The sequence below is a fragment of the Adiantum capillus-veneris genome, chromosome 6, assembly GCF_014529385.1.
Source record: "Adiantum capillus-veneris isolate H3 chromosome 6, ASM1452938v2, whole genome shotgun sequence".
Lineage (NCBI taxonomy): Eukaryota > Viridiplantae > Streptophyta > Polypodiopsida > Polypodiales > Pteridaceae > Adiantum > Adiantum capillus-veneris.
The window spans coordinates 69054663-69074684 of NC_140936.1; the positions used below are offsets into that span (position 1 = coordinate 69054663).

The 20022-nt window shown below is 40.3% G+C and overlaps 1 pseudogene; it reads right to left on the bottom strand.

The window, feature by feature from the left end:
* Window positions 1–3589: 3589 nt before the first annotated feature.
* On the bottom strand, window positions 3590–4221 carry LOC147455655 (uncharacterized; annotated as a pseudogene).
* Window positions 4222–20022: the final 15801 nt, after the last annotated feature.

Below are 20022 nucleotides of genomic sequence, written 5' to 3' on the forward strand. Positions count from 1 at the left end.
TTGAAATAGAGCATCATCTTGCAAGCTCCAAAAATCTTGTGAAATTCTATGGATATCACTTTAGGAACAAATTTTTGTATGAATTCAAGTATTCATTGCATAACATGTTGAGAGAGAAGGAGAGAGCACAGAAGTAGAACCCCAAAGTGTGTAGAATACACACATGAGATGATGTATATATAGAGGGGACCTGGGTGCCATATATAGAGAAGCCATATATTGAGTAGCTTTACATATAAGCTCAACACCCCCGCTCAAATAAGGGTCCCTAACTGTGGATGAAAAAACCCTTGGGGGATCAAGGGAAAAACCCACAGCTCTATATACACCCACCGTTATATTTTAAAAATCATTGAATATACAAATGTTTACGAGGAGCTACATCACTCCTTTTACAATGAATGTTTTATGAGGAGTTACATTACTCCTATCCTATCAATACAATAATGAATACAAAGGTTCAATAAAGAGGTGTAAAAGCTATCGATTAGCTTGTAATCAAAAGTGTCTCCGTGAATCTGCTGTGTAGCTTGTCATCAATATCGCATCACCAAACATGTCTTCATGTTGTCATCAATATGGCATCACCAAACATATCTTCATAAATCTTTTATTGTCACCAAGTTTGTCTTCATAAAATCAATTCTTTGATCAATCCTACATAGATCATAGACTCCACAAAAAAAAAAAAAACATGTCATGAAAATTATTAGCATCGTTAATGAAATAATTACGTTCACAATTCCATAAGAGATGGTTCGCGACGCCACTCTTTTGACGACATATATACGCACGACAACAAATGGTACATAAAGTATAAACGTAAAAGTACAAAATGTGTGATTACGTGATACAACTGATATGTGTATATACTACATAAAACAACATTTATCAATGTAGTGATCAATGAATACCATCAAAGTATTAACAAAATATCATCATTATATCAATAAAAATGAATAAATGATCATGGTATCAACGAAAAGCATCATGATATCACCGAGAATAATCATTGTATCAACGAAACAAAATCATGGCATCACCGAGAATAACCATGGTATCAACGAAACATCATCATGGCATCACCGAGAATAACCATGGTATCAACGAAACAACATCATGATATCACCGAGAATAACCATGGTATCAACAAAACATCATCATGGTATCAACAAAAATCACCATGGAATCAACGAAATATCATCATGGAATCACCGAGAAGAACCATGGTATCAACGAAATATCATCATGGCACCACCGAGAATAACTATGGTATCAATGACATATCATCATGGTATCAACGAAAATCACCATGACCAAAGTATCAACAAAACATCATCATGGTACCATCAAAATCACTATGGTATCAATGAGAAATTATCAATAAAATGACGTAAACTATATCTCTAAAATAATAATTATATGAGAATTAATGAACGATTATATCATATAACAAAAGATCATGTACCAACAGTAGCTCGATAGAATTTGGACGATCATCAACGGCTCGATTGAATTGGAACGATGTGTAACTGGCTTCTGCAGCAAAGTTACGTCAGTAACAAATATATGATTGATGAAGAAAAATATAATTGAGAAGTTTTCAATTATGAGAAAACTCAAAAGCAAAAAGTAAAATTTTGATTTTCAAACATATTCGCAGTCCGAGACGATAACCCAAAATCGGTGCAGAATTTAGAGAAACTTTCTTCTGCAAAGTTATAGACCACATCGATTCCAATCCCCACCGCAGGTAGTTTCTTCTGCAAAGTTATAGACCACATCGATTCCGGTCGCTGACGCGGGTAGTTTCTGCAAAATCGTTTTCAATAAGCAAAAAAATCAAAAACAAAAAACGGAAATTGCTTTTTAGGTATGTACGCAGTCCGCGAACAATAACTCAAAATCGGTGCAGAATTTCAAAACACTTTCTTCTGCAAAGTTGTAGACCACATCGATTCCAGTATCCATGGCGGGTAGTTTCTGCAAAATCGTTTTCAATTAGCATAAAAATGAAAAACAAAAAGTGGAAGTTGCTTTTCAGGTATGTACGCAGTCCGCGAACGATAACTCAAAAGCCGTGCAGAATTTGAAAACACTTCCTTCTGGGTTGTAGACCACATCGATTCCGGTCTCTTACGCGGGTAGTTTCTGCAAAATCGTTTCCAATTAGCAAAAAAATCAAAAACAAAACGCGGAAGCTGTTTTTCAGGTATGTACGCAGTCCGTGAACGATAACTCAAAATCGGTGCAGAATTTGAAGAAACTTCCTTCTGCAAAGTTGTAGACCACATTGATTCCAATCCCTCTCGCGGATAGTTTCTGCAAAATCGATTTTGATCAGGAGAAAAAAAAAACGTACTGCTCTGACACCATGTTGAGAGAGAAGGAGAGAGCACAGAAGTAGAACCCCAAAGTGTGTAGAATACACACATGAGATGATGTATATAGAGGGGACCTGGGTGCCATATATAGAGAAGCCATATATTAAGTAGCTTTACATATAAGCTCAACATAACATGGCAATGCCATCACAACCCATGCATGGTGTTTATCATGATACATACTCAGTAATGAGTCAGTTTCAAATAGATTATCGATAACTTTCATATAAGAGACCTTATCATGAGATTTGAGTGATGCCAAGTAAATTCATATTCTGCAAGAATTTCTTCACCACTTTCTATGTGGAGTAGGGTTGCAACACAAACATAGCCACATTTATCCAAGCTAATTTGTGTTGTAATGGCTTTATGCCAAGGTTGAAAATTGAGATAAAAAAGTATAACATACATTTGGGCTCATACTTAGACCATGAGTACTATTTATATATTCTGCCAAATTTCCAACTTCTACATCACCAACAATATATATCTCATCGTCCACACATTTGGATCCTCCAGAAGTGAGTACCTAGATGCTCTTGGAGATATCTTGTACAACTTCTTCCAAGTATCATGGAAATACTTATCACCCCCATAATGGAGAATAGTCATACCCTTTTGAAGATGTGTATGCACAAAAAGCCCATAACCAGCTCCTTGTGTATTGGAAGCTCGTACTTCAAAGATAATAGCACTTATCTCAAAGACTTTATCCTTTGGAATGGGAAAAGTTTGTAAACCAAGAGGATCATCATGCCACACATAGTGTGAAAGACATTGTCTTTTAATATCTCTTATCATTTTTGAGTCTGCAATTAAAAAATGTTTAACATATTTTGGTTAAAAAATGTCAAATGTTGTAGACTATATGTTTTAGTTAAGTTTTTTATGTCACGAAGTATCAATTCAACGTAGTAAAGAATCAATTTTTTGTATGCCAATTTACATTAAAATATTTTTTTAGTAGATATGTTACTTCAAATTATTGATGTAATAAGTAATGATTTATCTTTCCTACAATTTTAAACTATTAAGAAAAGGTTCAGTGCATGATATTTTGAGCAAAATTAAAGTCAAAGATCTTAAATCAATGATTAATATACTTGAAAATATACATGATGAAACTATCATTACATGTTTAAAAAACGATATCAAACTTATTTCAAAATAAAAAGGTTACTTACATGACAAGTGGGTATAGAAGCTTAGCTCATACTTGCTTCAAGGTTCAAAAAGTCTGTAACAACTGATATGGGTGTCTCACTTGTTGATGCTCCTACCGTATTCGATACTCCTTGGTCATCAATGGGCTGATCTAATTGATCACTTTGAAGTTTTTCCCATTCGATACTCCTTGGTCATCAATGGGCTGATCTAATTGATCACTTTGAAGTTTTGCCCATTTTTTGACACGGTCATGCTGATTTGCAAAGCTCAAAAGTATTGTTTTAAGCTTTCTTTGGTCGTCAATATTGTCCACAAGGCATAACACTTCCCTTTTCTGCTTGAGTCCCAACTCTGTTATGTAACCATCATTGAACATGTCAATAAGCTTTAAATATTCTTTGCAATACTTTTGAATGCATTGCTTGATTGCCAGATCCTTCTTGAGTTGTAGAAAGTCGACATCTGACAACTGACTCACACTTCCAAAATCTAGATCAAGGTATCGTGCATCTAGTATTATGGATTCTGTCCCTGGATTTGAAGAACTAATAAGTCCCTCTAAGGTATCTCCTTTGCTCAAGAACATAAGTGTGGTGAATAATTATGTAGCACCAGTAAATTCCAAATGCTTCACATTGTGCAATGCCCCAACAAATTGTATTTTGACCATGTTTGTCATAAAGCAGAATGTAACTACACATGGTCTTTATTATTCAAAAAAGAAAGGATCGCACATTGTGGTTCTGTTGACCCATGTGAAAAAGCCATAATTTCATCTATGAGATCTTTGAATCTTCTAGCTGACCATTGTAGATTGCTCTCCAAATCACGTGTGTTGTCCAAGATACAAAATCCTATAGAGATAGGTTTGTTTAGATGGCTCTCTAAGTAAGATCTTCCCTCCATTTCAAGACTGACAACATATATAGACCATGGAAGATCTATAGTTGAATGTGATTTTTCTTTCACAATGTTGATCATCCATTGGATGTATTTTCTTGCCTCTTCAGGAAAATCAATCTTCTCTGTACCACGTTGTAGTTGTGATGTCAGCCAAGGATCACAGAGTGTCCAGAAATGGGAGTAAACAACATCATTAATGTTGTATGTGGTAGAAAGCTTCTCCCAATTTTCACATGGATTCTCCTCATTGAGCAAATTGAATTTCTCAAGCAACTCATATTGAATAATTCGATCTTGTTTCAGTTGCTTGATACGATCAGTCATGTCCATTACACCCGGTGTGTCCTTTGCACCCTTAGACAAGACAATCATTCCACTCTCTATTTCTGTTTGAATCTTTTCTACTTCATCTTCGTCTAGAACACACAAATATATAAAAACTATGGCCGTTGGATTGTTATTCTCTCTCTCTCTAATGCTCTATGATCTTCAACCATCGATCATAAATAGGATCAGAGTAAGTGACCATATGAGCTTGTTTGGTGATGAATGGTGCATCAGCGAACATCCTTGCCATTTTAAGAAATTCCTGCAAAACCAAAACAAATTAAATCTAAGAAATTTAGTTGTTTTATCATTATATAACGACAAGGGAGAAAAAAAAATAAAAACTACATCCCAAGGTGTGCGAGATTCTACACCTTCCTTTTCACCAATGTTTGGACGTGATGGGCATTTTTGAAATATCCACTTACTACGAAGATTCTTGAGGATATCACTGTAAGGTTGCTCAACATATAGCGCCTTGGCCTCCTCATTTTCTATGGCTGATATGGTTGTTGCAACTTGTGGTGAATGGATATGACTATTGCAACTTGTGGGGATGGATCTACAACAATCCGGGCCTTTCTTTTCTCATAAACTTGTATTAGATTCTGGGAGCCACCATCCCTTTTCATTTCATGAAATCTTAACATTTTGGCTACATAAATTGAGTGTTGTCCATCAATGATCCAAAACTTGTAGTCAGCAAGTCTCTCTTCTTCTACCTCAGTACGTGTCATTGGAGCTCCAGACTTTTGGCCACAATTCTTTACAAGAATTAAATAAGCACATGACAAAGGCCAAGTTGCACTTGCTCCAAATAAGAGCATACAATTTTGTACTTGATCAAGCTTTAGCTACTGACGACAATTATAATGATCAGGAGTAAGAAAATAATCAGTGACGAGAATCTCGTATTCCTTATACTTGAAAGGGAAGTATGCCGAATACTTTTCCATGCCTCCTGTAGCACTCTTCTTTGCTTTTTGGACCTCGTTCTCTAAGCGATCAGGCTCCACAAACCTTAATAAGGGTTGGTTGCTTGTGTCCTTTGATCTTAAAATGACCTTATCTACATCTGAAACACCAGTTGTTGTAACACCCCTTGCCGTTTTGGTTGTGGTCTTCTTAATTGATTTCTTATTCTTAACTTGCTTGCCTTTCAAAGCAATAATAATTGCATCTTGTAGCTTATCTGCACTGATATCAAATAGATCTTCATTAACATCCCAACCTCGTGAAAACATTGTCTCTTTCTTGTCTTTGACCATTTTTTCAATGTCATAGGAATTTACCAATAGTTGGTACTCAGTATTTCCAGGTATCCCAATGTTAATGCACTCAATGTCAGGATGTCCTTCAACTATTGAAACACTTGCAGAGACTACCTGCCCTAGATCATCAAATCTATTCTCATCCTCATCACTAGCCACAAATAAATACACGTTATGAAATTGTGCACCTTGCACACCATAAACGTCTAAGTACCATTTTCTCTTATCTCATCACTTGCAAATTCAATATTAACAGGAACCGTTGTGAGCGGGGATGAAAACACACACAGCGCCTCTATAACAAACTGACACACACTCTTGGAATGATACACACACACACACTATGGGGTACCACTCGGCTTACACAACACACTTGGCTGAGACAGGGAACACACCTCTGGAGTGAGAGGAGAGAGACTATCCACTTGCCCACTCCACACAGACACACACACACACACACACACCCAAAAAACTCAGCTCAAAAGAGGAGATTTTTTTATGTTTAGATACAATTGAGCTTGGGCCAACACCAATGGGGCAAATAGCTCACACAATATGGGTAAAAGATACCAGATACAATCACAAATTGGAGCAGAAACTTCGCTCATAGGAGAAACTTACACAGAAAAACAGAAGAAAAAGAGTGAGAAATTTGGCAAAATGGACAGCGCCATCACCTCTGGAACGGCCCAAAACCCCAGTCTACAATGTCAAAGTGCTCAAATCCGACCTCAGATCAGTAGTTTACGGCAAAAACAGGCTCCAAAAAATCCCAAAAACACACCTGCGGCTGTTCCTCCTCTCTTCTCCACATTTTTTCTGGTCTTCTCTCTGTTTTTTCAGTTCCCACACTTAGCTTTTTTAGTTGGGCACCCGTGGCCTTTTAGATGACCTCAGACGGACCCCGAACAGGCCAAAAACTGACCTCGCAGTGCATAGTTGTCCCCTTTTTGCATCATCCGCACACTTGGCACTCAGTTTTTCCAAATAATGCATCCCGCAACCACGTGAAGTGGCCCCAAAAAGTGGTCCTCATGATGACCTTTATGCATAAGTATCACAAGAAAACACCCACGTCGTGCCCATACTTCTCCGCGTGCAAGTATTGACCTCGTTCGACCTCCTGACGCCACTCGATGCCATCTGACGCACCTGCTTACCTCATGTCATCGGCCCGCGGATAGCTTCCTCGAGAAGTTTTACGCGCTACCAACTCCTCCTTATTGTAGAAAAAACACAGTGGTACTGGTAATAGTGAAAATCGATGCACTATGTACACCCTGTCCTACCTGTACACATGTGGGCCCCACGTAACCACCTGGCTCTGAAAAATGGGCAATTCTTTATTTGATGCAACATGCATGTATATGTACATATGCGCAATCCCTTGCTCTAAAAAACTCCTGACATAATTTGCCAATCCCCTAGCCTGCCAGATCATTCATGATCAGCAGCAGCAAAGAGAGATATGAGACTCGCCGCATCACAGGTCTCCTCATCCCTCACCAGCACTACTTGATCCATAGATAGCTCATCTTGCTCCACTATCATGAATCTAGCATGATACAATTTAAGACGCAATCCATTTACCCTTGAATTATGTAGAACACCATCCAGGTTAGCTAGCTGATATGTGCCATTTGGAAAACATTCCACTACCTTGAAAGGGCCTTCCCACTTAATTTGAAACTTCTTTTGGAAGGTGTTGTCCAGCTTACTTTTGTAGCGCAAAACCAAGTCATGTTTCTTGATACCCTTACTTTTGACCTTTTCATTTATCTTTGCCAAAGCCTTATCCTACCCTTATCTTTGCTAAAGATGTTTGACCTTCTCTAACATCTTGACCGCAGGCAACTCTACCTCCACAGGCAATAGTGCTTCTTTTTCATACACCAAATGAAATGGAGTAAACCTTGTACCCGTCTTCACTGAAGTACGGTAAGCCCATAATGCACTAGGAAATTCCAAATCCCAATTCTTTCCTTGGTGCTCTGTCACTTTCGAAAGAATCTGTACCAACTCACCATTGAATCTTTCATTTAAGCCATTACATTGTGGGTAATAAGGAGTGGTATGCTGGTGCCTAATCTTCATCTTTGCACATAAAAAATCTAGTAGTTTAGCTCTAAAGCCAGGCCCCTTATCTGAAAGTAGCTCCAGTGGCACCCCAAACTTGCAACATATTTCATCATACACAAATTTTGCCACATCCTTTAGAGTGATCTGTTTTACTACTATAGCCTCTGCCCATCTAGAGAGATAGTCCACTGCAATCAAAATATAGCTTTTTCCCCTGCTTGTGATAGGTAACGGGCCTATTGCATCAATCCCCCACTTTTCAAACACATCAAACTCCATAATGGTTTTTCGTAGCTCTGTCTTAAACACTCTCTTCCCAAATGATTGACACCTATTGCAAGACCTACACCAATGGTGAACATCCTTGTGCAAACTAGGCCATACATACCCCTCTTGCAAGATCTTATGCAAGGTGATCTTTAGAGCAAAATGTCCACCACATGCGCCTTCATGATTCTCTTCCAACACTCTATAAAGCTCCTCCCGCCAAGGTACACGTCTCAACACGAGATCAGCCCCTTTCATGTATAAGACATCACAAATCAATTTGTACCTGTATGCTCTACGCACAAAACCATACTTCTTAGACTTTTGAATCTCCTTTGGAATGATTCCTGTTAGCAAAAACTCCTCTTCTTGAGCCAAACTTTCTCGGCCATGATAAAGAGGTAAAGTGGTCCTCAACACAAATAGCTCCCCAATCATGCCTTGAGCCGCTTCATGTGCCTCCCCATTTAGAGCACGTTCAATGTGTCTGATGCTCCATGCTTCAAACGTTTTTAACAGGCCTTTAATTCTGAAGCACATTTCCTTCAATGAGGTGTTCTTCCTCTTCCACACACCCAGCACTTGCTTCACAACTAACAAGGCATCACCTTTTATGTTCAACCTTCTAATCCCATGCTTCAAACAAATGTGTAATCTAGCTTCCAAAGTAGCATATTCAGCCTCATTGTTACTATGCGCATCCAATTTGAACCCTCTCTTGCATACTAGCTTCCCCTCTGGATCATAAAGTGCTATACCCCCTGAAGCTGCATCATGGCTCTTTCTGTATGAATCATCAAAGAACAACACATGTGCATTGCTGATCTGTGGCACTTCTTCGACTACCTTTCTCACCACCTCTTCCTTAACAATAAGGGGATTCTCCTTGTAGGTCAACAAATCACCTAGGGTAGCCCTTGTACTATCTTCCACTAGAAAAGATAACTCAAACTCTTGCAGCTCAATTACCCATTTCTTCACCACATTTGACATGTTAGTACCATTAATTAACTATGGCAAAAAGGCATAACTCGTCAAGAAAACAAAAGGTCGTGGTACCAAGTAATGACGAAATCGTCGACAAGCAAATATTACACTAGCCATCACTAGCTCTACTTCCGAGAACTTTCTCTCCGCTACCAACTTCACTCGTCTTGCACAATACACTGGCCTCATATAATGGCTGTCCTTCCCCTTTTGCAATAGCATTGCTCCAATGGCATCATCCCCTACTGAGGTATTTGCATAAAAAACTTTCTCCCAATCAGGAGCCTGCATGGCTGACAACCCCCCTAACACTTCTTTCACCTCTTGAAACACTTCTTCACACTTGTCATCCCATTGCAATGGATCATGCTTTTCCACTTGTTGTAATGGATAAAGAATCTGTGAAGACAATGGAATAAACCTTGCCATGTACTTCACTTTGTGTATTAAGGTTGCCAATTGCTTCGTACTCGTAGGTGATGGAAGAAGAATAATAGACTTAACCTTGTCTGGATCAGCCTCAATGCCATTTTCTAACACCATGTGGCTCAATAACTTCACCCTTGACTGTGCTAGATGACATTTCTTTGGATTTAGTTGTCCTCCACATTCATCATATCGAGCCAATACCATCTGCAGCTTCTGATGGTGTTCAGCCCTACTGCTATAAACATAGAAGTCATCCATAAAAGCTTTAACACAACTACCAATGAATGGTTCCAACACCCAATTTTCTCTCTCTTGATAGAAGGAAGGTCCATTTGACAACCCAAATGGCAATACTGTGTAGCAATAGCAGCCCCATGGCGTAATAAAAGTGGTCTTTGTGCGGTCTTTAAGAGCAATCTTCAATTGAAAATAGCCTGAAAAACCATCACACACACTGTACCTCTCATAACCTGCCACTGAATCCAAGATCTGATCGATGAATGGAAGAGGATATGGGTTCTTCTTAGTGGCTGCGTTGAGGGGTTTAAAATCTACACAAATTCTCCACTTCCCATCCTTCTTTGGACTGACTACAACTGGACTCACCCATTCTGTGGTCTCCACAGGGACTATGAACCCTGCCTTCAACAACTTGTCCACCTCTTCTGGCAAGGCTCCCATTTGCTCTTGACCCATCCTTCTTAGCCTTTGCCGCATTGGCTTAGCACCTTCTTTCAGCTCTATATGCATCTCTTCGCCCTTGAACCCTCTGATCTCTTCATATGAAGTAATGAACAAATCAGGAAAACTAGCCAACATGTGCAAATATATATCCTTCTCCATAGTTGAGAGGTCTCCACTGATCAATTCTGTCATCAATTCCTGCTTCTTTGACAACTCAACCTTGGTTTGCATCAGCCCTTCAATCACTTCATAAGGCCCTTCACTTTCATCTTCAACCTCATTCGCAAATGCAACAAAACTCAAGGAATATTAGCTTTATGTTAGAATATGCGACATAGAAAATCAAAATTGCATTTGGATATCATGAAAGCCACCAAAAAAATCATAAAAGAGCTAAAATTGGCTAAAAAACAGGATTTGATAATTTTTGTAATTTGGTCATAACTTACAACTTTAACATTTATTTCTCCCTAGAAGCACCAGGACATGTTGAGGATTACTAGAGATAGTTTTCTGGCATTATAGACCTCACAAACATGAATTCTAGAGTGGTATAGTTGCAAAAAGTTGAAAAAAGCCAAAAACAAGATCCGTTTTTTTACATAGTCTAGGTTGTGAAATGTTGTGCAAGGACAAGGTTAAAGATGGAATTGATATTTCAAAAAAATGTCAAGTTTTTTTCAGATCATGAGACAACTTTCTAGATAGATTGCACCTCAAAATCCATTTTGAAACTTTTGACATAATTCAAGGAAAATGGTCACTTAACAGGACATAAAAGTGTCCCAGGACATAAAAGCGTCCCATTACCAACCTAGTGTTAACCACTCTCTTCCACTGTCGCTTTAGCTTAGGCACCATCTCTATAAGTTGCCCAAAAGTAACATCTGCCTTCCTGCTCGTCAAATCCTCCTTCAAGTCATAGCTTAATTGCCCATCCCCTAGTGGAAAATCTAAAACATGAAACTTTTGACAAGATCTCCTTTTCCTCTTGGCCTTGACATCCTCGCCTTCATGGCTCTTTCCTTTATTCTTACTAGGACCTGGGGCACTTCTTCCTTCCTTATCCTCTGTGGTCCTCTTCCCAATAGGCATCACTAATGTATCCTCTAGCTTTGATGCCTTCTCCAAGGTGACTACACTTAGCACTTTTGTCTTTCCCTTTTCCTCTTGGGTTAATCCACTGGTTCCTTCATCTCCCTTAATTTCGATGCCATAATCATTTGACCTAGTTAACACCTGTCTTGGCAATGGATACATGTCTCCCCCCATCCTTGGTGGCTTATCACATTGCAGGCTGATGTGACCCAACTCTCCACAATTGTAACATGTGGGCGTCTGCCTCCAAAACACCATTGCTTTGCTGATTTGAAAACCTCCCTCGACCTCGATTATTTCCCACTTGACCTAGAATGTTTAGGCTGAGATTCTTCATCAAATCTACCACTTGACTCATGTCTTGCCTTAGCCCATCATCTTGCACCGATGTAGTGACCACTGCTGGTATAACCTGAGTAGTAACAGGAACCACTGGTTCACGATGAACTGCTGACATGCGACCTTGTAAAGACTCTATAGGCTGAAATTCAGACCTCATGGGCAAAGACTCCACCCCTAGCTGGCTCATTTTCCTCAACTTCCACTCTTTGTTCCTTGCTACATCTAGTGCATCTTCATATGTCCTAGGCTTCTTTAGCTCCACTCTCCAACGTATATTCTCCCAAAGACCATCCAAGAACCTGTCCTTCTTCATCATGTCAGGCGGGGGTACCTGTGGTGCTAAGGCCTTGCACATCCGCTCCCATGCCAATGAGAACTTACGTATGTACGCATCTACTGGCTCACCTTCCTTTTGCACTAAAGCCTGTACTTCTTGCCACACTCTGTCAGGATCTTCTATCTTCACAAACTCCACTTCGAACCCATGCCTTAGATTGTCCCAACTCAATCTTACAGGTGGATCTGCTGCACGCAACTCCTCTTCAAATGTTTTGGACCAGACTCGTGCATCACTCTTCAAACAAATTTGGAGAAGACGTAACATCTGCGCAGGGTCATGAATCTGGTTGCTAATGCAGGCAACCTCCATCTTTTCCAAAAAATCTTCCACATCTTCATCACTTCTTCCATGAAACTGCGGATAAGAGAAAGCCATGGATACCCGAGTTATAATTCTTTGAGAACCCCTTCGAACACACGTGCAAGAACCCAAACCTTCTCACTACCTAATCCCCAGAAACTTCAATGGAGCTCAACTTTAGATAAGGACAAACACATGCACATCAAATGAGTTTTCATAGTTAATCATTGGAATTACAACAGGCAAAGGACATTCCAGGATCTCTCTCAATCTTCTTGGCCCAAACATAAATACTATGCTCTACTGGAAAAAGATCTTCCTGCACACATGAACATTTATCTGGATTCTTTGAGTTAAATGAAAAGGAGTGAATTGAGGGCCATTTTGATCATCCATTAAAGCCAACCATGAAGCTCCCAAGAAGGCACACCTGACTTAACCTCTGATTTTGCCAAAATTTCTGTAGCATAACAGCATAAATGGCTCAAAAGACCAAAAAACCAGCCATCATAACTTGGAAAAATTTTGGCTGAGTTTCCCCAGAAATAGAGCAGTAGGAACCCAAAATACAGACTGTATATGTAAGCATAAACTGTCAACAATAGAACCCGAGCATCAAGTAGGACTCACTAGTACATAGCCTATGGCGAGGTCACAAAAGGGTGCTCCAGCTACCTGTATCACCGAAAGGATCTCCACATTTGAGAATCCCCCAGCTCAATAAAAACCTCACGCTATGGACCCTCACACGAAGACTAATGCAAATCGCGTATACTCAAGTCTCAGAAATGACTATCTTCCAGACCAAGTCTCAAAAATGGTTGGGACTGCCAAATACAACCAAGTATGGCTCCACAAATGCGTACAATGGCAGTTTCCACAAGTAACGTACAATCCAGCAGACAATGTGCTCAAATAGACGCCAAGTGATGCATACCCACAACAACTGCAAGTGACATCACTGCTAGTATATCACTGTACTCCAGCTACCTGTACCTGTGTGAATCACCTGTACCTGTACCTGTAACCTGTAACCTGTAACCCCGAATCTCGAAGCTCGAAGCTCGAAGCAGAAGGTACTCGAAAAAGATCCTCCGTGGGGGCACCCGAAGAATGTGAACGGGATGAAAACACACACAGCGCCTCTATAACGACCCGACACACACTCGTGGAATGATACACACACACACACACTATGGAGCACCACTCGGCTTACACAACACACCTGGCCGAGACAGGGAACACACCTCTGGAGTGAGAGGAGAGAGACTATCCACTTGCCCACTCCACACAGACACACACACACACACACCCAAAAAACTCAGCTCAAAAGAGGAGAATTTATGATGTTTAGATACAACTGATCTTGGGCCAACACCAATGGGGCAAATAGCTCACACAATATGGGTAAAAGACACCAGATACAATCACAAATTGGAGCAGAAACTTCGCTCATAGGAGAAACTTACACAGAAAAAAAGCACAAAAATAGTGAGGAATTTGAAAAAATGGACAGTGCCATCACGTCCGGAACGGCCGAAAACCCCAGTCTACAATGTCAAAGTGCTCAAATCCGACCTCGGATGAGCAGTTTACGGTCAAAACAGGCTCCAAAAATCCCAAAAACACACCTACGGCTGTTCCTCCTCTCTTCTCCATGTTTTCTCTGGTCTTCTCTCTATTTTTCCAGTTCCCACACTTAGCTTTTTTATTTGGGCACCTGTGGCCTTTTAGATGACCTCAAACGGACCCCGAACAGCCCAAAAACTAACCTCGCAGTGCATAGTTGTCACCTTTTTACATCATCCGCACACCTGGCACTCAGTTTTTCCAAATAATGCATCCCGCAACCACGTGAAGTGGCCCCAAAAAGTGGTCCTCATGATGACCTTTCTGCATATGTATCACAAGAAAACACCCACGTCGTGTCCCCGTTAGACCCCCTGACGCCACTCGATGCCATCTGACGCACCTGCTTACCTCATGTCGTCGGCCCACGGATAGCTTCCTCGAGAATTTTTATGCGCTACCAACTCCTCATTATTGTAGAAAAAACACAGTGGTACTAGTAATAGTGAAAATCGATGCACTATGTACACCTTGTCCTACCTGTACACATGTGGGCCCCACGTAACCACCTGGCTCTGAAATATGGGCAATTCTTGACACCGTCAGAAATTCCTGTTTTTTCTCCAAAAAACTCCTGACACCGTCAGAAATTTTTGTTTTTTAGCAATTTTTTCTCTGAAATCGAAGAAAAAACAAATAATCAATTAGAATCTATAATGACACATTGAATGTAATAACACTTTAAAAGCGTATAAATTAAATTGACGCAGAAAATTTTAATTACATTGTTTAATACTTTTAGATTCTAAACTCAAAATACTTATCCAATTGAGACATTTGATAGCCAAAGTAGGTGTATCCTAGATCCCATAAGTCATCTAGAATATTTTTTTCAAAGTAGGTTATCTTGAATCCTTTAAATTAAACCATTCGAGATAAATACTTATCCAATTGAGACATTTGATAGACAAAGTAGGTGTATCCTAGATCCCATAAGTCATCTAGAATATTTTTCTCAAAGTACTTTTCCAATTGAGACATTTGACAGCCAGAGTAGGTGTATCCTAGATCCCATAAGTCATCTAGAATATTTTTTTCAAAGTAAGTTATCTTGAATCCTTTCAATTAAACCATTCGAGATAATTTTTCAAGATTGTATCCATCTTAGATCCATCACTTGTCCATTCCAACCAAGCCTTGAAAGGTGGGTGCATTAAAGATCCACCACTTGGCCATTATAACAAAGGCTTAAAATGTGGATCCAATAGTTTGTGTCTCCTAGATCCACCACTTGGCCATTCTAACCATGTCTTAACGTTAGGTGTATTCAACACGTAGCCATGATACACACTTGTAATTTTACACAATGTTAGTGGGATGAGTAGATCCTAGATTCACCACTTGTCTATTTAGAGTAAGAATTGGTAAGTAGGGGCATCAAAGATCCACCACTTGGCCATTCTAACCATGTCCTAAAGTTAGGTGCATTCAACACTTGGCCATCATAACACTGGTAATTTTACACAGTGTTTGTGGGATGAGTAGATCCTAGATCCACCACTTGGCCATTTAGCCTAAAATTTCGGAATTAGATACATAAAAGATCCACCACTTGGCCATTAGAACAAAGTCTTGAAGTGTGTATCCAATTGTTGGTATCTCTTAGATCCAACACTTGGCCATTCTAGCCATGTCCTAAAGGTGCATTCGGCACTTGGCCATCGTAACACTTGTAATTTTACACAATGTTTGTGGGATGAATAGATCCTAGATCCACCACTTGGCCATCTAGAAAAAAAATTGTGAAGTAGGTGCATCAAAGATCCACCACTTGGCCATTATAACAAAGGATTTAAATGTGGATCCAATTGTTGGTGTCTGCTAGATCCACCACTTGGCCATTCTAACCATGTCTTAAAGTTAGGTGCATTCAACACTTGGCCATCATAACACTTGTAATTTACACAATGTTTGTGGGATGAGTAGATTCTAGATCCACCACTTGGCCATTTAGACTACAAATTGGGAAGTAGGTGCATCAAAAATCCACCACTTGGCCATTGTAACAAAGGCTTGAAATGTGGATCCAATTGTTGGTGTCTCCTAGATCCACCACTTGGCCATTCTAACCATGTCTTAAAGCTAGGTGGATTCAACACATAGCCATGATAACACTTGTAATTTTACACAGTGTTAGTGGGATGAGTAGATCCGAGATCCACCACTTGTTCATTTAGAGTAAGATTTGAACTTGGCGGCTTCTCTGCCCTATGTTGTCCCGTGAGCCCCCAAACTGACCGCCTCCCTTAGGTCACAGCCCCTCCAATTGTGTTGGATTTTTTTGAAGCTCCCGTGACTTCACATGCTTGTCAAGGTCCTGGTGGCCCTTCAACACCTCCCCCATAATCCTGGAGCATGCTACCCTTTTTGATGGCTCTCCCTTGCTTCTGGCCTAGCCCTCCTTCCAGCACTCTCACGAACTCCTCCCTCCCACTCTTGACGTCTCTACACCCGTTGGTGAGCCTCCTCCTTTCTCTCTTTCCTTTGGCATCCCTCGGCTCCCCCTATATGGTAGCCTCACGTCAGCTTTTGACTCCCAATCTTGAGTAACTTGGCACCCAATGAAAGGGAGCCGTTCCCTGTCAAAACTCCCCCTACTGCCCCCCTTGACGGTCCTTTTTCTTGCCTCTAGTGCACCTCCCTCACCCTATTGATAGTGCCACATTTCCATGTCAACTACATCCCACGTTAGAAACCACCACCCACCTATCCTCTTGCTCCTTTGAGTCGCCTCTCATGCATGGCTCTCCTATTCCCCAATAGGTGGCGCCTCCCTTATATTTTTGGCAAGCTGACTGCCCCTGTTCCCCCCTTGCAGTGCCCTCATCATCCATGCCACTGGCGGTCCACCCATACGCATGCAGATCATGCTCCTTGTGCTCACCATGAAATAGGAGACCTTTCTCAATAGGTGGTGTTCCACCACCTTTTTCTGTAGCTCATGCGCTCCTTCTCTTGCAAATGACCCAGGCTGGACACCTTCTTTTTTAGATGCACTTTATACCTTACCTTAAATAAAATTTTCACTTGGCCACTTATCCCATGCTCCCACGCTTCCCATGAACTTGATCCTCAAAAAGGTCACATGATCGATCTTCCCACTTGTTGCACTGCATGATGCCTCATCAAAAGAGCCTGCTTGTGCCAATTGCTAAGGGTTGTAAACCCGATATCAAAAAAACTGAGCCACCATAATGGGACATAACATTTCAATGGAGAACTTCCTGGCAATGGTCTTCAAGCACCAAGAGATCAAGCACCGTGTATACATTAGAGCACTCTCTGAGGAAGACATCCACCAAATTTACCATCCTTAGGCTTTGAATAAAGAAGATTGAAATCCACATCTGGTTTGTTAAATACCTCATTTGGAATACACATCCTAGCAATAGAGTGTCCTACAGACATCTCGATCAAAATCCCATATCATAAACTTCATAGCACCTATATCCAACACCCCTTGTCCGTCTCCCAACCTTGTGATAGCAAGAAACACTTGCAGTTTTGACTAGAGAGTGCTCCATCCCTGTGTACCTGTCTCCTAACTGTGTCAAATACATGTTCAATGTCCTTGTCATTTGCCTGCAGACTACCATTCTTGGGCTTCTTGCACTTCCATACGCTGACCATCTTTAGTTGTACCAACGTCTTTGAATTCTCAAGTCATGAATATGGATTGCAGAGATGTGTCCTGAGTGTGTCCTTAGTCGAGAGTGCCTACATACTCTAGGATCATCATTTAAACATAGCAATGAGCACAAATAGTTCGATGTTCAAATCCAATTGTGTACACATGTTGTTGCTGGGGGAGAAGGATATTCCTTCTTCACCACTTATTTGTTCATCCAAGCTTATGAAATTCTCTTTATTAAGATAAAATAGAAGAACTCTTCTTGTATTACTCCACGTGTCATTTTCTCTCAAATATTGATGATTAACGGCCATGACACCGAGGTGTGGGATAATGAAGTGAAAGATGTAGCATTGGAGATTCAAGGGTATCACACGTCTTTGAATTTTCAAGTCATGAATATGGATTGGACAAATGTTTCCTTAGTAGAGAGCAGTTACATACTCTATGATCATCACTTAAACATAGCAATGAGCACAAGTAGTTTAATGTTCAATCAAATGCCCTACACATGCTGTTGTTGGAATAGAAGGATGTTCCTTCATCTCCACTCATTTTTTTAGCCAAGCTTGTGAAGATCTCTACTTAAGATGAAACAGAAGACTAATTTTTGTATTACTCCATGTGTCATTTTCTCTCAATTATTGATGATTAACAGCCATGAAATTGAGGTGTGGGATACTCAAGTAAAAGATGTACCATTGGAGATTCAAGGATATCACACGTCTTTGGATTTTCAAGTCATAAATATAGATCAGACAAATGTGTCCTTAGTTAAGAGTGGTTACATACTCTAGGATCAACACTTAAACATAACAATGTGCACAAATAGTTTGATGCTTGAATGAGGCTCAAATCCAATGGTATGCATGTGTTGTTGTTGGGGGAGAAGGGTGTTCCTTCCTTGCCACTTATTTTTTCAACCGAGCTTATGAAGCTCTCTTCTTAAGATGAAATAAAAGAACTCTTTTTGTATTACTCCATGTGTAATTTTCTCTCAAATGTTGATAATGTTGTGAATGATAATTTCTCAACGCCACATGCTTCTCTCTCTCTCTCTCTCTCTCTCTCTCTCTCTCTCTCTCTCTCTCTCTCTCTCTCTCTCTCTCTCTCTCTCTCTAGAACAAGAAAATTTTTCTTTGAAGTTCAAGATTGATTAATATATATAAAAATATATTCCCAATTTATTTTCCACTCGGGTTATCGCGTGACACTAGTTGTGCAATATGGCATAGATGCTGTCAGGCGTTTTTTGGAATCGGAAAAAAGCCAATCTCTAGTGTCGGAATTCTTGTCAAATTTTATCATGATTTATGTGTGCTTGCAGTTGGTGGTCTTGACTTGGTCAATGAGGACAGATGCGGTGGCAAGGGTTCTTGGGTTAGACAGGTGTGGGAGCATGTCCGGCTTTTGGTTTTGGATCTGATCATGATATCACTATCACGCATGCCATACAAGGTCTCAGGGGGTACATTCTTGCTCATCCAGGCTAAAGAAAGATTCAAGGATGATTTTGCATAGAGCATTGGTGGCTTACTGAGTGTGATAGCCCAAGATGTAGAGTTGGACATTTCTTAATCGTCACCTAGTGTGCATATTAACGTGATACATGCTAGCAGCTATCACAGTTGTGTTGTACACATGAGCAGAATGGTCAAATGATTTATCATGGGAGTGAATCCTTGGGAGATTAACTGATTGAAGAGGCGAGGACTAAATGTAGAGGATGAAAACAATAGTTCAGAGAGATGTCATTGCCATATATAGAAGGAGGTATGGAGGCACTGAGTTGGCAGGACTAGCACAATCATCCAGGCTAGATTAGTGCTCTTGAAGCGATTCTGAAAAAGAAGCAAGATGAGAAACCTCCAAGGCTTGTCGTCCAAAAGCATCCACGGCATTGAGCATTTAGCCTCAAGTTCTTCCATCTTTGAGTTCCATGATTCTATGTAGATATGATTCTTTTTTTGTCTCAATATGCTTTGCGTTCTAGCTTAGGTGTTGTCTTGTGCAAAGCAAGAGTGTGAGGTCAGCTGAGATCTATCGTCTATGGGTGTGTTGAGAGAGACTTCCATCTATGTGCACTCAAGAGTGACTTTTTGCTGGAGAGGTTTGTTTCCAAAGAGTCTCCAATGCTTTCACCTACGGCCAGGTGATGCGAACAAGGGCCTTAGAGTGATAGAA